This window comes from Leuciscus leuciscus, assembly GCF_965113295.1.
Source record: "Leuciscus leuciscus genome assembly, chromosome: 25".
Lineage (NCBI taxonomy): Eukaryota > Metazoa > Chordata > Actinopteri > Cypriniformes > Leuciscidae > Leuciscus > Leuciscus leuciscus.
The window spans coordinates 5,810,620-5,827,188 of NC_138724.1; the positions used below are offsets into that span (position 1 = coordinate 5,810,620).

Consider the following 16,569-nt stretch of genomic DNA (forward strand, 5'->3'; position numbering starts at 1 on the left):
GTCTAGACACGGTGAAAGTTTCCTGATTGTGACGGATGGCCGAATTTACATGACACATTATAATTTAGCATTATAGTCTACGATAGATACAGTGCCAAAAAGAAGAGAAGTGGATAAGAGGGGATAAAGACAGAAGTAAAGTGATGTAATGAATGAACAGTTTTTCTAATTGCATAGGAGTAAGATACTATAATTTAATGGCAGTTATTTTTACCTTAAAGGTGCATTGCGCAAGTCTCTGAGTTTTTGCAGAACTATGCCCCCTCTGGCGGCAAGCGAAACTGCAGCCAGAAGTGTGCACGCTCACGGACAAAAGTTTTCTTTTTTTTATCTTACGTGGAGTTTGCGTTGGTGTTTGAAATGAACTACAAGCCGGTCTCTTAGAATCCATCTTCTACGGAGAATGGCGGCGAATACACAAACCTGCCAGACAGCCAGGTGAGCGTGCCGTGAACGCGCATGACGTCACGCCCAGTCTAAAATTCCAGCCCGAATCCCTCTTATTTATTTTACTGTACAGGATTATAGAGACAATCTCAGTGATCAGAGAAGGGCTCATTCAGCCCATCAGGCAATTGTTTAAGCATGTATGGGTTAGAAAACGGGTATTTTTAACATGAAAAAGTTGCTTAATGCACCTTTAAACTTTATGCTAGCAGTTGTTCTGAGTTCTCCAGAGGCCCCAGACAGTGTGATTTTGTAACAATCATGTCAGTGTTTAGATGCATTTTTTATCACTTTTTTTAATTAATGTTTTACTCTACAGTTGTGCAGTTTTGGGGTTGCTAAATAATCATGAACATAATGACGGGGTGAAATAGGCTGTGATGCATGGGGCACCAGGTAAAATCTTGCCTAGGGCAGCAAATTGGTCAAATTGGCCGTGCAAAAGAAACACTTCTTGTAGAATTTGTCCTTCCTGCGATAGAAAATGCCAGCCATCTTGTCTGTGATTGGCTGGAATGTGGTTTGTTGTATTTTGGTGCAGAACCTGTGCACCTAGTGTTTTTTTGACATTATGATTCCTGTGTCGTCTCCCGAGACCGGGCTTTTTCACAGAGTATTCAGGGGGCAGGAGGCTAGCGGATCAAGGAGAGATGCCTACGATTTGAGACAAAAATGAAATTGTGCTGAAACCATGCAGGAACTCATAGTGCACCTTTAAGGTCTTCAAATGTCTCATTGTCTACTCATGAATTTCGTAGTAGATGTTATGTGAAAGAAAGAGGTAACACTTCATGTCTTTCTTACTTGTATTAATAGCTTAACCATAATAGTTACAAGTATGAAAATGATTGACCTTCATTGGCTGGCCTCATGAATATTCCTACAGTTATCCATAACAACATAATAATGAACTAATGCTGCATATGGATGGACTTATTATAACTAGGGCTTAACTACATGAAGAAATGGCAGCCCTCATCAAATGTATTTAAAGCATTGAACAACCAACCACAATATAGGATAAGGCAGTACAAAAGACATACACGGCAGATGTAAAACTCTACTACAAATCACAAATCCAGGACTGCGCCTGATATCAGCCTCACATTTGGAAAACAACTTGTTTAGATTTATGGCTTTGAATTTCTACCAGTTTTAGAGTTCAACATGTTTCATAAAATATATATTTTATATAAAGTTTTCTTAAGCCCTCAGTATATCATGTTCAGTAGATGTTTCTTTAAATGATTGCAACCAATTAGAAGGGTTAAAAGATAATAAGATAATCAATAAATCAATAAAATGTTTCTAAATGAGCCAAGAAATGATGTGGAAAAAGTTTTATCATGTGCCATCAAAATGTTTTGCAGTAGAGAGTTAATATATATGAATGTCTTCAAATCAATAGTTTCCTCGTCAGTTGTTAAATAAGTGCAATGTACAGTAAATATTAATAATGACTGAATCAATAATATGTATGATTCTGTCAATAGACTCTTTAGAAATGTGTGTATAATAGCTTAGCATTTCTCAACATGAGGAAGTTGTTTGATAATGTGTTTGTGACTGATCTACAGTCTTCAGGATAATGATTTAAATAGAGAGAGTCACTTTGCATTGTCAGCACATGCTTCAGTGCTCTGAGAGTGTTTATAGTGCTGTGAGTTTAACACTTCATGACTGAGAGCAGAACACAATCTTCATCATCACACAAGACTAAACTACAGCAATGAACACAATCAACATCTTCATCTGGACCATTGCACTGTTTATTCAAGGTAAGATGTAAAAACTGACTCTGGTTTTGGTGTTTTTGTAAAAGTATATGATGATAATAGTTTTAAACACTAATAGTTTTACTTTTCTCTTCTTCAGAATCCAGAGGAGTGACTCTGACTCAGCCTGAAGTTAAAACTGTCCAACAGAGTCAAACAGCAACAATAGAGTGTAATATAGATGTAGGAATATACAGCGACTACTTATACTGGTATCAGCAGAAACCTGGAGAAGCTCCTAAACTCCTGATTTATTACATAAACAGCCTTTATACTGGAACTCCATCTAGATTCAGTGGCAGTGGAACAGCAAGTACTGGACGAGATTTTACTCTGACCATCAGTGGAGTCCAGACTGAAGATACAGGAGATTATTACTGTCAGAGTAGACACACCATCAACAGTCAGTATGTGTTCACACAGTGATAAAGAGTCGTACAAAAACCTCTGTCAGTCAGACGTCACAGTGACTGCACTGATACAGCTGAGAGAAACTGCAGCTGCTGATGGAGGATCACAAACTACACAATATCAAACCTTTCACAGACTTTATCTATTTATTATGATGTAAGTAAACATGTAACATGTAATCTTATTTCCATTACTAAACTGGACAAAAATGTGGAGAAGATGTGAGTGTTGCTTGCAGATCCGAGAAAGGCCATAAATGTACTACCCGGACAGACTGAACTGGACCCGATTGTCACATATTCCACACTAAATTGCTATTAACAAGTCAATAAACAACCTGCGAAAAGACAGCATGGTGTATAAACCATACAGGCAAGCTAGCAGATTGGGCAAGTGGCTAATGTAGCCAATAAGGGAGTCAAACAGTGCCAATCAGTCCAGTCCAGGGTAGTCCAGGGTAGAATATGTTTATGTATAAAGGCACCCAGATGAAGGCATGGTACAAAGCGTAGTTTGAAGAGCAGACTTAAATTTGTGTGATATATTTTGTAGATATATTATTAGTGTGATAATAGTTTTGTAATTGAGTTATTTCAGTTTATTTTTGAGTGTAGAGATAACTAGATTGTCCAGACAACAATACATTTTAAGTTTTCTTGTCCTCAACTAGACTGAAAGTTGAATGAACAACTTAAATTGTTATTTTAACTTACAAATGTAAGTTGAAACAACTGCACTATTTTATTTATTTTTTTCAATTATACTCTAATGCTAGCCTGGGTTTCCCCATGCTGCCTTGAGCGCAGCGCGATTTTATTCACGCTGCTAGTCAGCATGGATTCCATGGACCAGATTTTCGCCTCAGCTAGGGAACCAATCACAGAACGGGGAGGGAGCAGCAAGACGATGACGACGTCTATGCGACACACCGAAGCAGTTTGTTTATATCTATACATACCCTCTACCCTCATGTTTGTCTTGCACAAACGGCAATAGTCGCTGAACGCCATCGTGTACACATAAATCTCTGACCCATCGTCTTCTTCCTCGTCGAATATCTGTCGCTCTACATGCGTCATCTGGTATAATTGAAACGATTGGCTATGATCTACGTACAGGCGCATTTGATAGACATTCGTATCGCCCAATAAACGGCTCTGGGCATTCGTAAACCACGCCTCAAATACGCGAAAATGAACATGTGGTTCAACGTTAGCCAGGCTACTCTAATGCTTTAATAGCAGTAAATTTACTTTGTAAACTAAACTTAATTTATCTATATTTCTGTCAGGTCCATTAAGTCAAGAACACACATGACAATAAAAATGATTTAGGAAAAATTTTATTGAATAAATTGCAATTCAAGTTGATAAATTCGGAATAAATTTTTTGGCGGTATGGCTCTGTTCAGGGAGTCCTCTGACCTTTCATGAGCACCATGAAATAGCAGAGAGTCAGAGGACAGCAGCAGCATTAGGGAACGCTCACACAGTTTAGGACTGGGAGAGCTGAACTATTCCCCATATGAACAGAGCAGCAACGATGACAAAAGCAAATTTACATTTATCTGACGCTTTTATCCAAAGCGACTTACAATTGCTATATATGTCAGAGGTCGCACGCCTCTGGAGCAACTAGGGGTTAAGTGTCTTGCTCAGGGACACATTGGTGTCTCACAGTGGATTCGAACCCAGGTCTCTCACACCAAAGGCATGTGTCTTATCCATTGCGCCACCACCACCCCCCCTATGGTGGTAAATGCCACGTTATACAGGACAAGGAAGAGCTGGGGAGGTGGCGGGCTGCAAAGAGCTAGCATCAGCAGTTAGGAGCGAACTGAATCTGTTTAAAGAGGGCGCCCTGTTTATATCATAGCCATTAGCAGCGAGGGGAGCAGAACAGCTGATGAGACCGTGTTGTTGGCCAATAGCGTTTGCAGCGTACCTGGCCTGCCAGAACTGACGCTTACGCTCAATATCTTGCTGTCTGGTAGACTTCATTAAATCCTAAACTTTGAATTTATTTTAGTGTGTACATTAAAAACATTACTGTTATTTACAATTATGAGCACAGATTAATTAAATTACACAAAAAATTTGCCTAGCTGTTTCAGTTTTTATTCATCAGATTGAACCTGAAAATGAACCTCTCAAGATGATTTGGTGAATACATTTTTTTCTCTGAGAATTTTCGAGAGAAGTCCGCGGAAACCGGATGATTTTCCATGTTGGACCTTACATGTGTCTTCAGAAGGAGTGATACAGAGCAAGTGTGAGATTTTATATCTCAGTTTTTCTTTCGAAGATGAACAAAAGTCTTACATGTTTTGGAACTACTGAAGGGTAAGTGATGACAGAATTTTTTGGGGGAGCTAATTAATACAAAATTAAATGTGTGTTTTGTTTTTTACCCAGCTTCGTCAAGTTTATGGCATGTGACTTTTGGAACCTCATTATTTTGTGATTCTAGGTAAGATTTGTTTTAAATTAGCGCTACTTGTCTATGCCAGTCGTATTTTTGACACAAAGTGTAACAGCACGTCTTTTTCAGTTCAGCTACATTCAGATTGACCAATCAGAGCCAAGCTTTTCAAGTCGAAGTCGAAGCAGACTCGAAGAGATGAAGATCTGCCCTCAGAAGTTACTGGTCAGTTTTAGTTGCTGTTTGAATAAATAGCTCACGTTTAGTTGTTTCCTATGTGGATAGATCTAAGGTCCAGCCTCCCTCCTCCTTCCTCCTCTTCCTCCATCTTCGTCCTCCTCTTTCCTCCTCCATCTTTGTCCTCCAGCCTCCCTCCACCTTCGTCCTTCCTCCTCCTCCATCTTCTTCCTCCAGCCTCCCTCCTCCTTCCTCCTCCTCCTCCTCCATCTTCATCCTCCTCCATCTTCGTCCTCCTCCTTCATCCTCCATCTTCGTCCTTCCTCCTCCTCCATCTTCTTCCTCCAGCCTCCCTCCTTCTTCCTCCTCCTCCATCTTCTTCATCCTCTTTCCTCCTCTTTTGACACCCTTCCTCCTCCTCCATCTTCTTCCTCCAGCCTCCCTCCTTCTTCCTCCTCCTCCATCTTCTTCCTCCTCCTTCCTCCTCCTCCATCTTCTTCCTCCTCCTTCCCCCTCTTTCTACACCCTTCGTCCTCCTCCATCTTCTTCCTCCAGCCTCCCTCCTTCTTCCTCCTCTTTCTACACCCTTCGTCCTCCTCCATATTCTTCCTCCAGTCTCCCTCCTCCTTCCTCCTCTTTCTACACCCTTCCTCCTCCTCCATCTTCTTCCTCCTTCTTCCTCCTCCTTCCTCCTCTTTTGACATCCTTCTTCCTCCTCCATCTTCTTCCTCCTCCTTCCTCCTCTTTTGACACCTTTCTTCCTCCTCCATCTTCTTCCTCCTCCTTCCTCCTCTTTTGACACCCTTCTTCCTCCATCTTCTTCCTCCTCTTTTGACACCCTTCTTCCTCCTCCATCTTCTTCCTCCTCCTTCCTCCTCTTTTGACACCCTTCTTCCTTCTTTGGATAATTTCTCATCTAGAGATTATGAAGATATTTGATGTTGAGTTTTCTTGCTGTCTGAAACATAAAATAGATGGTATTTTTCTTCAAATATCTTGTAGTTTTGCAATGCTGTGTGGCACAATCTGGCTAATTTCATGAACTTTGTGTCAAGCAAAGTGAACAATATGAGTCTCAAATTAAATTTAGTGTGTAATGTATATGGTTTCTATAAAGATATAATTCACAGAAGTTAGTGACAAAAAGTCATGACATTCAGAAACATTCTCAAATAAAAAAAACAAATATAAATAGCAACGCAAATAAAATATTACTAAAATGTTTAACAGCCTATATATAAATAAATAATACTAAAATAACACTGGACTAATTAAGCTATTTTAAACAGTGTGGCGAGCAGGACGAGGCCGAGGGCCGTGAGAGAGCGGCATGAGGCCGGTGGCGTGATTACTCTGATGAGCGACACCTGCGAGACGCACCGGTCTCGAATCTCTCACGGAGGAGCGGAAGCATAAAGGAGGAGCGACGACAGTGAAGAGCGAGAGAGGACAGGCCTGATTTTATGTTGTGTTTTGTTTCTGTTTTGTGTGGCCAGCAGTCGTCCGTGAGGGGCTGCTGGCTTTTACTTTCATTTTGTATTTGGTTTATTTTTGTCATTAAAATATATTGAATGTTCGCCGGTTCCCGCCTCCTTCTTCCCATAACTATTGAACCTCGTTACATTGGTGCCGAAACCCGGGAAGAAGGAGGAACGCGCTGTCAAAGAGCCCTCGCCGCTGTGGGGAATCCGCGGTGCCATCGAGCATGGTGAGCAGAGTCCGTCGCCATGGACGCTCGAGGCGGTGCGCTGGAGTGAGTTGCCGGGGGGACGGTCGAGCTCGCTGCTGGCCGCCTGGGTGCTGGAGGGACGGCTGCCGTCCGTGAGGGAGAGGAGGAGTCGCCGCCGTTCGCCGTGGGCCGGAGCCTGCTGTCGTCCGCCATGATGGGGAGGAGCAGGGAACGGGGGATTCCTGCCGTCTGCCCGTATCCGAAGGAGCCGTCGCCGTCCAACAGGCGGCGGAGGAGTCTCGTGCCGTCCACCGAGGGCTATCCAGCGCCACCGCCAGGCACCGCGGAGAAGATCGCCCAGCTGGTGCAGGGCCAGATGGCAGCGCGTTGTGGGAACCGGACTAATAATTTTTTTTTATTTTTTTTTCTCTCCCCTCTCTCGTCTCTGTCGCTCCTCATGCTTCCGTCTCCTTTTCTCTCGCCTCGTCTGTCCATACCCCCAGGTACCGCAGCCGCCGTGTTCGGTCTCCCCGGAGGAGGGGGAGGGGGGGGGGGGGAGTAGAGCGCAGTCTCGTGGGTACCCCCCGGCCTGCGAGGGGCGATGGGGGTATGTGGCGAGCAGGACGAGGCCGAGGGCCGTGAGAGAGCGGCATGAGGCCGGTGGCGTGATTACTCTGATGAGCGACACCTGCGAGACGCACCGGTCTCGAATCTCTCACGGAGGAGCGGAAGCATAAAGGAGGAGCGACGACAGTGAAGAGCGAGAGAGGACAGGCCTGATTTTATGTTGTGTTTTGTTTCTGTTTTGTGTGGCCAGCAGTCGTCCGTGAGGGGCTGCTGGCTTTTACTTTCATTTTGTATTTGGTTTATTTTTGTCATTAAAATATATTGAATGTTCGCCGGTTCCCGCCTCCTTCTTCCCATAACTATTGAACCTCGTTACAAACAGTTTTTTATAAGATTCATATACTTTATAGTTAAACTAAAGGCACCCTTTTGAAAATTAGCTATCTAACAGAAAGTGGATATATGATATTGGCTAATTAGCCTTGATTGGCATATTTAGATGTTGTCTATTCATCCATGCAAATTTACTGCAACTGCTGCTATGCAAATTTACTGCAACTGCTGCTATGCAAATTTACTGCAACTGCTGCTATGCAAATTTAATAGGATGTGGATACAAGTTATTATTGTATTTAATTAATAAAGGTATATTAATTAATTGTGTATTTATTATATGAATAATATACTTTTGCACGAGTAAAAATAATGCTGTTCTATTTATTTATTTTTGCCCATGTATAAGGTTGTGAGGATTTGTGTAAAGTTTATATAACCTAATGTTGAGTTTTATTATTTTTGTGAGTTGTACTCTATTCACAGATTGGATTATTTTAATTTAACTCTTCTTATTTACAGCAGTGAATAAATGCCATTAAATGAAATTAAGGTATCACGGTTTATTGCTGATTTTAAAGCTTGCTGAACTTTAAATGATTTGGATATCTACAGTTTTACATATAAGCACAACATAAGATTGGCCCCTCTGTATTAATTGTGGCCCCTCTTGCGTCCCCCAGTTGAAACAATCCTAGAATCGCCCCTGCGTATTCTGGACTCAAGGCGGAGGGGACGCGGATTCCAGTACTTTCTGGACTGGGAGGGTTACAGTACGGAGCAGAGAAGTCGGGTTCCTGCAAGAGACATATTGGATCACTCCCTTATCGATGATTACAATCGCCAAGTAGGTCCCTCTGTGAGCGCCAGAAGAGGCTCTTAGGGGCTGGGGTAATGTCACGGTTCACAGGTTTGCCTGTTCTTTCTGACTGTTTGTGTGTACTGTCCTGGTCTGATTGCCTATCAGCGTTGCCTAGTTACCAACCGCACTGCCGAGCTAATCAGATCAGCCACAGGTGCGGCGCGTTACTGTGTCCTGTAAGTAGTCTTGTGTTTGTCCTGTTCATTGTCAGATCGTTCTGGTGTTCACGTCTCGTCACTTTGTTATTCAGTGTTTTTCTCCGTCTCCAGTTCCTGTGCATCTTCCTGCTCGAGTTTGGACTCTCTTTGCTTTGATCATCCTGGGATTTTCTAGGTGGATCATCGGACCTCAGCCCATTGCAGTCTCCCCGCTGCCAAGACCTGGGGCCAGTTGCATAAACATAGCCATAATGTTAAGACTGTGTCTTAAGAACTAGTTTGATCAACTAGAAGTTAGTTAGGGGTAATCAGTCTTACTGTTCGGTGTCAAATTAGACCAATCTACGTTTTTATGTTACTGACTTTACAAAGTTATTAACAGTTTTAAAGAATAAAATTGTATGACTAACTTGTAAGACTAGTCTTAACAGTTTATGCAACTGGCCACTGAACTCAGTCCTGCACCACTGCCTCAGACCATCCAGCCTTGCTCACATTCTCGGTTTACTTAATTAACTGTATTTACATTCGCAATTGGATCTTGTGTTCTCTCGCGTGACACCAGGACTTAAATCATGTTTATCAGCAATTTGGGAGAATAAGGAAATAAATTATACATCAATATTCCTATGAAATATTAGATATTATTATCAAAATGTTGCAAATTATTACTCCCATTTTTACACTTCTTTTGTGTTGCCCCAAGAACACATTAATATGCAAATTACATACAGCAGATACATTGTATTGAATGGGAATATTCATTTATGACCATTTTACCCACATACAGTATTGCAAGTAAAATGGTGGATCAATTCATTCCGTTATATTTTTCAAATACGTGCCTGTCAGCAACTTACCTCAGCCTATCAGAAGCTAGTGTTGCAGTGTTTTGGCTTTATAGTTTCCTGGTTCATTACATAATTGCAACACCGGTGCCTCACTCTGGGCAGAAGAAACCGCAGCACGTGCTTCCAAACCCTGAGATGAGGCACTGGATCTAGGAGGTGAGGGCACAGAAGAGGCCAGGCCTGTCTCTAACACCTCTGCTAAATCCATTTGCGATCTCTATGACCTGAATCTCCACTGGCCTCGACATCAGTGCGACCATAACCATGAGGAACACGAGCCTGAACGCCCTCCTCTTAGAGTAATTCTCTCGACTCTCAAGATTATAATGATATAATGATATATATGCTTGTAACTTGGACAGACAACACCAAATAAGACAAACGAGTTCACAGAGAGAGCTCACTGAAGACACAGAAGCTACCGTTGCATTGTGTGGACATGCTTTATAGTTTCCTGGTCGTGACGTCGCCCGCTTCTGACGTCCTGTCACACAATTGGACTTATTTCACATGAGCTTCATGACGCAATTGGGTGATCCTCCAACTACAGGCACTTTTGTGTCCTTGGCCTTTTTTTGTAAATAAATAAACAAACAAATGCACAAATAAATTGTCATTATGAAGTTCATGCTCCAACATCCTAGTAACCACCAAATCTTGCCCCTGTTTTCTTTTTTAAAATAATTTGCAAGGCTGTTTATTAGCAGATTTTGCAGTTTTATGCTTGTCCCCAATCCAGACGGGCCCTCTTTGAATGTTAAAAAATTATATTAAAGGATCATATTAAATGATTATATTAACATGTTTGTCTTAAGGACAAATAAAATAATATCATACCATCGAAATTCCATATGTATATCACAATTTTAAACTATTTTTGGAATAAAATAAATCTGTCACCAGGTTTTCCGTCATTTCCACCTCCCTCAACAAAATCCAAAATTAATAGATCCACCTTAAATATTTTATTTACTTGGTAATCATGAAAATAATAGTGAAAAGGACGTATTAGTTGAAGATGTAACTTTAGGCACATGTGCTCTTCAGCACTAGAAAATAAATCAAGGTAACTCAAGCTTTTATACAGAGTATTTTTATTCAGCGTCATTTCCACCTTGGCTGTAGTTCGGTTTATTTATGTACAACAAATATGAAAATAATGTATTCATGTTTATTACGAGTAAAACACATAATAAGTCCAGAAGTAGCTAAGCCTGACATGAGGGTATGCTAATATTCCAGAAATACTGCTAAAATGTCATTTCCACCTCTGAGAAATTACAGGCGTAGCTTTGGACATGATATATGCTGTTTTTGTGCGCTATTTGCATGTTCTCATGACATATTTGTGCTTTTGGACTGAGAACTTTATATATCACCATTCCAGTACACTCTATATTTATTTTGATTTATCTATATATCAATCCCCCACTGTACTAAAGGTGTGACAATTCATCGACCCCCGAAGTACACACATCTTGGCCTACAGGCCTTGATCACAATCAGCGAACTCCAATTGGTCCTTGTGGTAGAAAACAGTAAAGCAAATATCTTTGATTATTTTCAATTCTACAACAGTGACTGCACTGATACAGCTGAGAGAAACTGCAGCTGCTCTTACAACACAATCACACACACACACTGATCACAGCACACACACTAATAACACTATATCATTACAATCAACATCACTCTTGTGTTTATGAAGAGAATGAGTCAGTGTTTCAATATGATCATCATGTTTTAGGTGTAATATATGATCCTGTCAATCAAACTGAACAGACTGCATTCAGTCACTTCTGCTGTCTGGACGTGATGCTTTCCATTTGAGACACAGAAACTTTTACATTCTTACACAATTACTGTCACAACGGATGATTCTTGATTTGTGATCATGTATTATATTTTTAATAACATTTTCATATACAGTATATTTACACCATCGCCTATAAATGTAATGATTATGTAACAATTAGTGTCAGAACGGCTGATTCTTGATCTTGATCTTTTTTATGATATTTTTATATTCTAAACTTTTTAATCTCCTATAAATATAATCATCAGTTTAACTAAAGCAGAAGTGAAAGTGTTCCAGTCCAGATCATGTAACCAATCAAAGAGTGAGACTGAAAACCCCATTTGCATTGTCAGGGTGGAGTGATTGTGATCCTCTCAGAATAGAGCAGCTCTGTCTCCAGAGACCATGTTCAAACCCCAAGAGCTTTATTTGACATTTACTGCTACATCAACCTTCTGAAAAGCACCTGCATCTTCATCTGTTAGTTGAATGATGTTGTCAGACACAAAGTGAACTTGTTGAGAAGCTTTATTGAATGTTGCAGCAAACACAGCAGATTGAAAGATCACACACACACACACACACACACACACACACACACACACACACACACACACACACACACACACACACACTCAGTTTCAGTATTGAGTTGTAAATCACTACAGCTGCAGCACTAGACTCATGTGAATCCTGCCTGACACAGGACACTCAGATACGGCTCATCTTCAGGAGAGAAACATCAGCACTCAGAGCTCTTGTGGAACGAGACCTCATGAGGAGCTCCATCATGTGTTACTCTGCAGACGTACAGCTCTCCCTCTTCCCAGCGTGCTTTGCTGAGGGTCAGGACGCTACTGCGGCTGTAGCGGCCGTCCTGCTGGCTCTCTGCGCTGGTCAGAACCCCCTCGGTGACCTCTGACCCGTCCAGTGTCCAGCTCACCAGCGCCCCCTGTGGAGAGTAAGAGCTGAGCAGGCAGAGCAGTGCGGCTGAGTCTCCAGAGATCTGCAGAGAAGAGGGCGGCAGCAGAGACACTGAGGGCTTCACTGTGGGACCAGCTGCAGGAGACAAACACAACACATTCACACACACACACACACACACACACACACACACAATTACATTTTTAATGCATTAATTATGCACTGCTATATACATTAAAATGCATGTATGATCTAATCAATAAGTGTAACAGCAGTTATAACACATATTATCTATTATCAGGCCGATCTGACTGCTTTAATTCCAGCAATTATTCACTCTGAACATAAATATCTTACATTTTGAGATATTCTCCTGAACTGAAAATGTAACTCAATTTCAAACAGAGTTAAAACACAATTGAATCATACAGAATGAACAAAACACTGAATTATAAGCACAACATGAGCAAAAGAGATTCAGTATCATTGACTGAACTACAGAAAGTAGCAACATTTACATTCTGATGTCAAATCTCTTTTTTCCATGTATGATTTCTACAATAAAAGATGAAATTAATTATGAACTCAGTGTAGAAATAAATGAAGGAAAAACAAACCTGTAATAAACTGATTAAACTCATAGTGAGACACAGTGTGGAAATATGTTTAGAATTCATTTTTTGTTGAAAGGAATAATGTTATTCTTATAATAATATTATTGTTTTAGATTAAATTAGTATACAACAATATCAGTAACACTTTATTAAAAGCCTTTATACATATTGCATTATAAAAGTCTATGCATGTATGATCTAATGAATACATTGTAATATTATTTATTCACTGTTACACCTTTAGAAATTATAATACATTAAAACTCATGATAAACAACCAATTTCAGATGTAACAAGGATTTGTAAATATTATAATGTTTTTTAACTTTGGTTACAATAATTTATGAAAAATATATAAAGCATTATTACCTACATTATTGAAACCTTTATAATGCATTATAAATAAAGGCTTCAAGTAAAGTTTTACCACAATATCTAATAATCAATATTATTAATAAATGTTGTTCTTTTTTCAACTATAAAACACTTTCAGATTTTTTTTTTTAAATATGTAATTAAATAGACTTACATTTGATCACCAGTTTAGTTCCTCCACCGAAAGTCCACCACAGTGATACAATCTAATGAAACGCTCGTACAAAAACCTCTATTCCACTCGAGTGAACACACACTCCAGCAGAGAGAGAGAAACAACACTTCAACACACTGATATTAGAAGATCCTCAGCTCTTCTCAACACTCACTCATTCAGATTTGACTAAATGCTTTCTGATATAACACTGTTTAAAGAAATATATTTGATGAGCTGTGACCTCTGAGGTGACCTTTGACCTCTTTGATCATGGATGATGTTGTGGAGTTTCTCATAATGATGCTTCTGTTCTTCATATGCAGATCAATCATCATGATTCACAGAAAAACCTGCAGCTTCAGACTTCAATCTTCAGTCAAAATCTCTTCAAATCATGAGTTTATTGAATATTAGAGCCAAAGTCAATAGAAAGTGTCAACAATGAAAATATAAAAGGTATTTTGCATGTTCTACACAGTCAAGCATGTTTTCATATTCAAGGTCTGTTCTAAAAGTATCTGGACTGGTTATGAATCTCCACACAAGATCATGAAACGTGAACAAGCTCTAATATGTCTCCATCTTTAACAGCCTGTTTCTTCTCCATTTGATGATTTCAGACACACATGAGGCTTCATGATAGATGGAGTGACACCATGAACTCTGATTAGAGATTCACAATCAGTCCTGATACTTTCTGAACAGACTCATGATTCATGATCTTACTTTAGTGATGGCGGTTCATCTAGTGGAAGTGTAGCAGTGATGATGGTCACATGACTGAATATGGACACAGAGATGGACGTTCATCTGCACATCCTCAGTGTCTCAGGAGTCACAATAAAAATACAAAATAAAGTCATGATTCTGTAACTCTAGTGTATATTAGTTTGTTATCAGCACAAGCTGTTGTAAATCCTGCCCACTTCTTTGCATTGTCAGCACATGCTTCAGTGCTCTGAGAGTGTTTATAGTGCTGTGAGTTTAACACTTCATGACTGAGAGCAGAACACAATCTTCATCATCACACAAGACTAAACTACAGCAATGAACACAATCAACATCTTCATCTGGACCATTGCACTGTTTATTCAAGGTTGTTACTTTTTTAATATAAATATAATATGCCATTGTTGTTTTGATCGTTTTAATATACAAATATTGTTCTCTAAAAAGGTGATTAACAAACTAACTTACTTTCTTTTCATATTTTCTTTTATTTTATTTTCTTCAGAATCCAGAGGAGTGACTCTGACTCAACCTGAAGTTAAAACTGTCCAACAGAGTCAAACAGCAACAATAGAGTGTAATATAGATGTAGGAATATACAGCAATGACTTATACTGGTATCAGCAGAAACCTGGAGAAGCTCCTAAACTCCTGATTTATTATATAAACACCCGTTATACTGGAACTCCGTCTAGATTCAGTGGCAGTGGAACAGCAAATACTGGACGAGATTTTACTCTGACCATCAGTGGAGTCCAGACTGAAGATACAGGAGATTATTACTGTCAGAGTTTTCACAGCAGTGGTAGTAATGTGTTCACACAGTGATAAAGAGTCATGCAAAAACCTCTGTCAGTCAGACGTCACAGTGACTGCACTGATACAGCTGAGAGAAACTGCAGCTGCTGATGGAGGATCACAAACTACACAATATCAAACCTTTCACAGACTTTATTCATTTATTATGATGTAAGTAAACATGTAATATAATAATATAATATAATATCTCTTACTAAACTGGACTAAAATGTGGAGAAAATATGAGTGTTGCTTGTCCCTGTAAAACTTGCCACTACAATATTATCTATACAACTTAATGGAGTTTATTGAAAATAACTGAGTTTAGTTGGATTAACAGTGTTGTTCATCATTATGCACACTGTATATAATGAATCACTATATAAAGTCAGATGTCAGTGAGTATAAAACACTGAGAGTCCACAGTCTGAGCACAAGCGCTACTCTTCATCACAAACCACAACATTCAATAACAGAAACAACTCGAAATGTCCAACAGAACTGAACATTAGACATTAACATAAACTGCCAACATCTTTCCCCGTGTGCTCTACGATCTACTTCAGGCTTATGATGCTAAACGCAGCCCTGGGCCGTGGACCTGGAGTTCCCAGCATGCTTTGCAAGGGACTGCATTAGGAGAGTCAATTAAGGTATTAAGTGTTAATTTATGTGTTTTACACTGTATCACTGAACTCAACAGCAGTGCAACATATGAAAAGACAATGCAGAAAAGCAGAGCGCATGTGGCGGAAGACAAAACTTGTAGTCCATTATAACATCTACAAAGACAGCCTGCATGCTTTCAATATGGAACTAGGCAAAGCTAGACAGACTTTCTTCTCAAATATTATAAACAGCAATTTAAACAACACACGCACTCTTTTTGCTACTGTAGAGAGACTGACAAACCCCCCAAGCCAGATTCCTAGTGAAATGCTCTCAAACAGCAAGTGCAGTGAGTTTGCTTCTTTCTTCTCTGAGAAAATCAATAATATCAGAAAGGTGATCAGCACATCCTTGAGTTGCCCTGGGGTCAGACAGATCAAACCACCTGAGAAAGTAGTTACTATGTCTGACTTCAAAGAAATTGATGGCAAAATTTTGGAAGAAACCGTACAACACCTTAAAACATCAACATGCGCCCTTGACACACTTCCCACATCTTTCTTCAAAATTGTGCTAAACAGTTTAGAAGCAGATCTTCTAGAAGTGTTAAATGCCTCACTTCTCTCTGGGAGTTTTCCAAACTCCCTGAAAACTGCAGTTGTCAAGCCCCTCCTGAAAAACAGCAATCTGGATAAGACCATATTAAGCAACTATAGACCGATCTCAAATCTTCCTTTCATAGGCAAGATCATTGAAAAAGTTGTCTTCAATCAGCTGAACAAATTCTTAAGCTCGAATGGATACTTTGACAATTTTCAATCTGGTTTCCGACCGCACCACAGCACAGAGACAGCGCTCATAAAGATAATAAACGATATTCGCTTAAATACTGAT

General features: G+C 40.0%; 1 long non-coding RNA gene and 1 gene segment (V, D, J or C); one reads left to right on the top strand and one right to left on the bottom strand.

Annotated features, from left to right (window-relative positions):
• Window positions 1–2,349: 2,349 nt before the first annotated feature.
• On the top strand, window positions 2,350–9,039 carry LOC309490170. Of its 2 annotated transcripts, XR_014202619.1 has the most exons (5): window positions 2,350–4,975; window positions 5,048–5,102; window positions 5,184–5,279; window positions 8,484–8,647; window positions 8,768–9,039. It is a non-coding gene; the product is annotated as an uncharacterized lncRNA (long non-coding RNA). The 2 variants fall into 2 exon arrangements; XR_014202618.1 differs by having other exon boundaries at window positions 2,350–5,102.
• A 3,172-nt stretch (window positions 9,040–12,211) lies between these two features.
• Window positions 12,212–13,874, bottom strand: LOC309490002 (immunoglobulin lambda constant 7-like). The segment is given in 2 exons: window positions 13,781–13,874; window positions 12,212–12,528 (listed from the first exon to the last, which is right to left on the bottom strand).
• Between the last annotated feature and the right edge of the window lie 2,695 nt (window positions 13,875–16,569).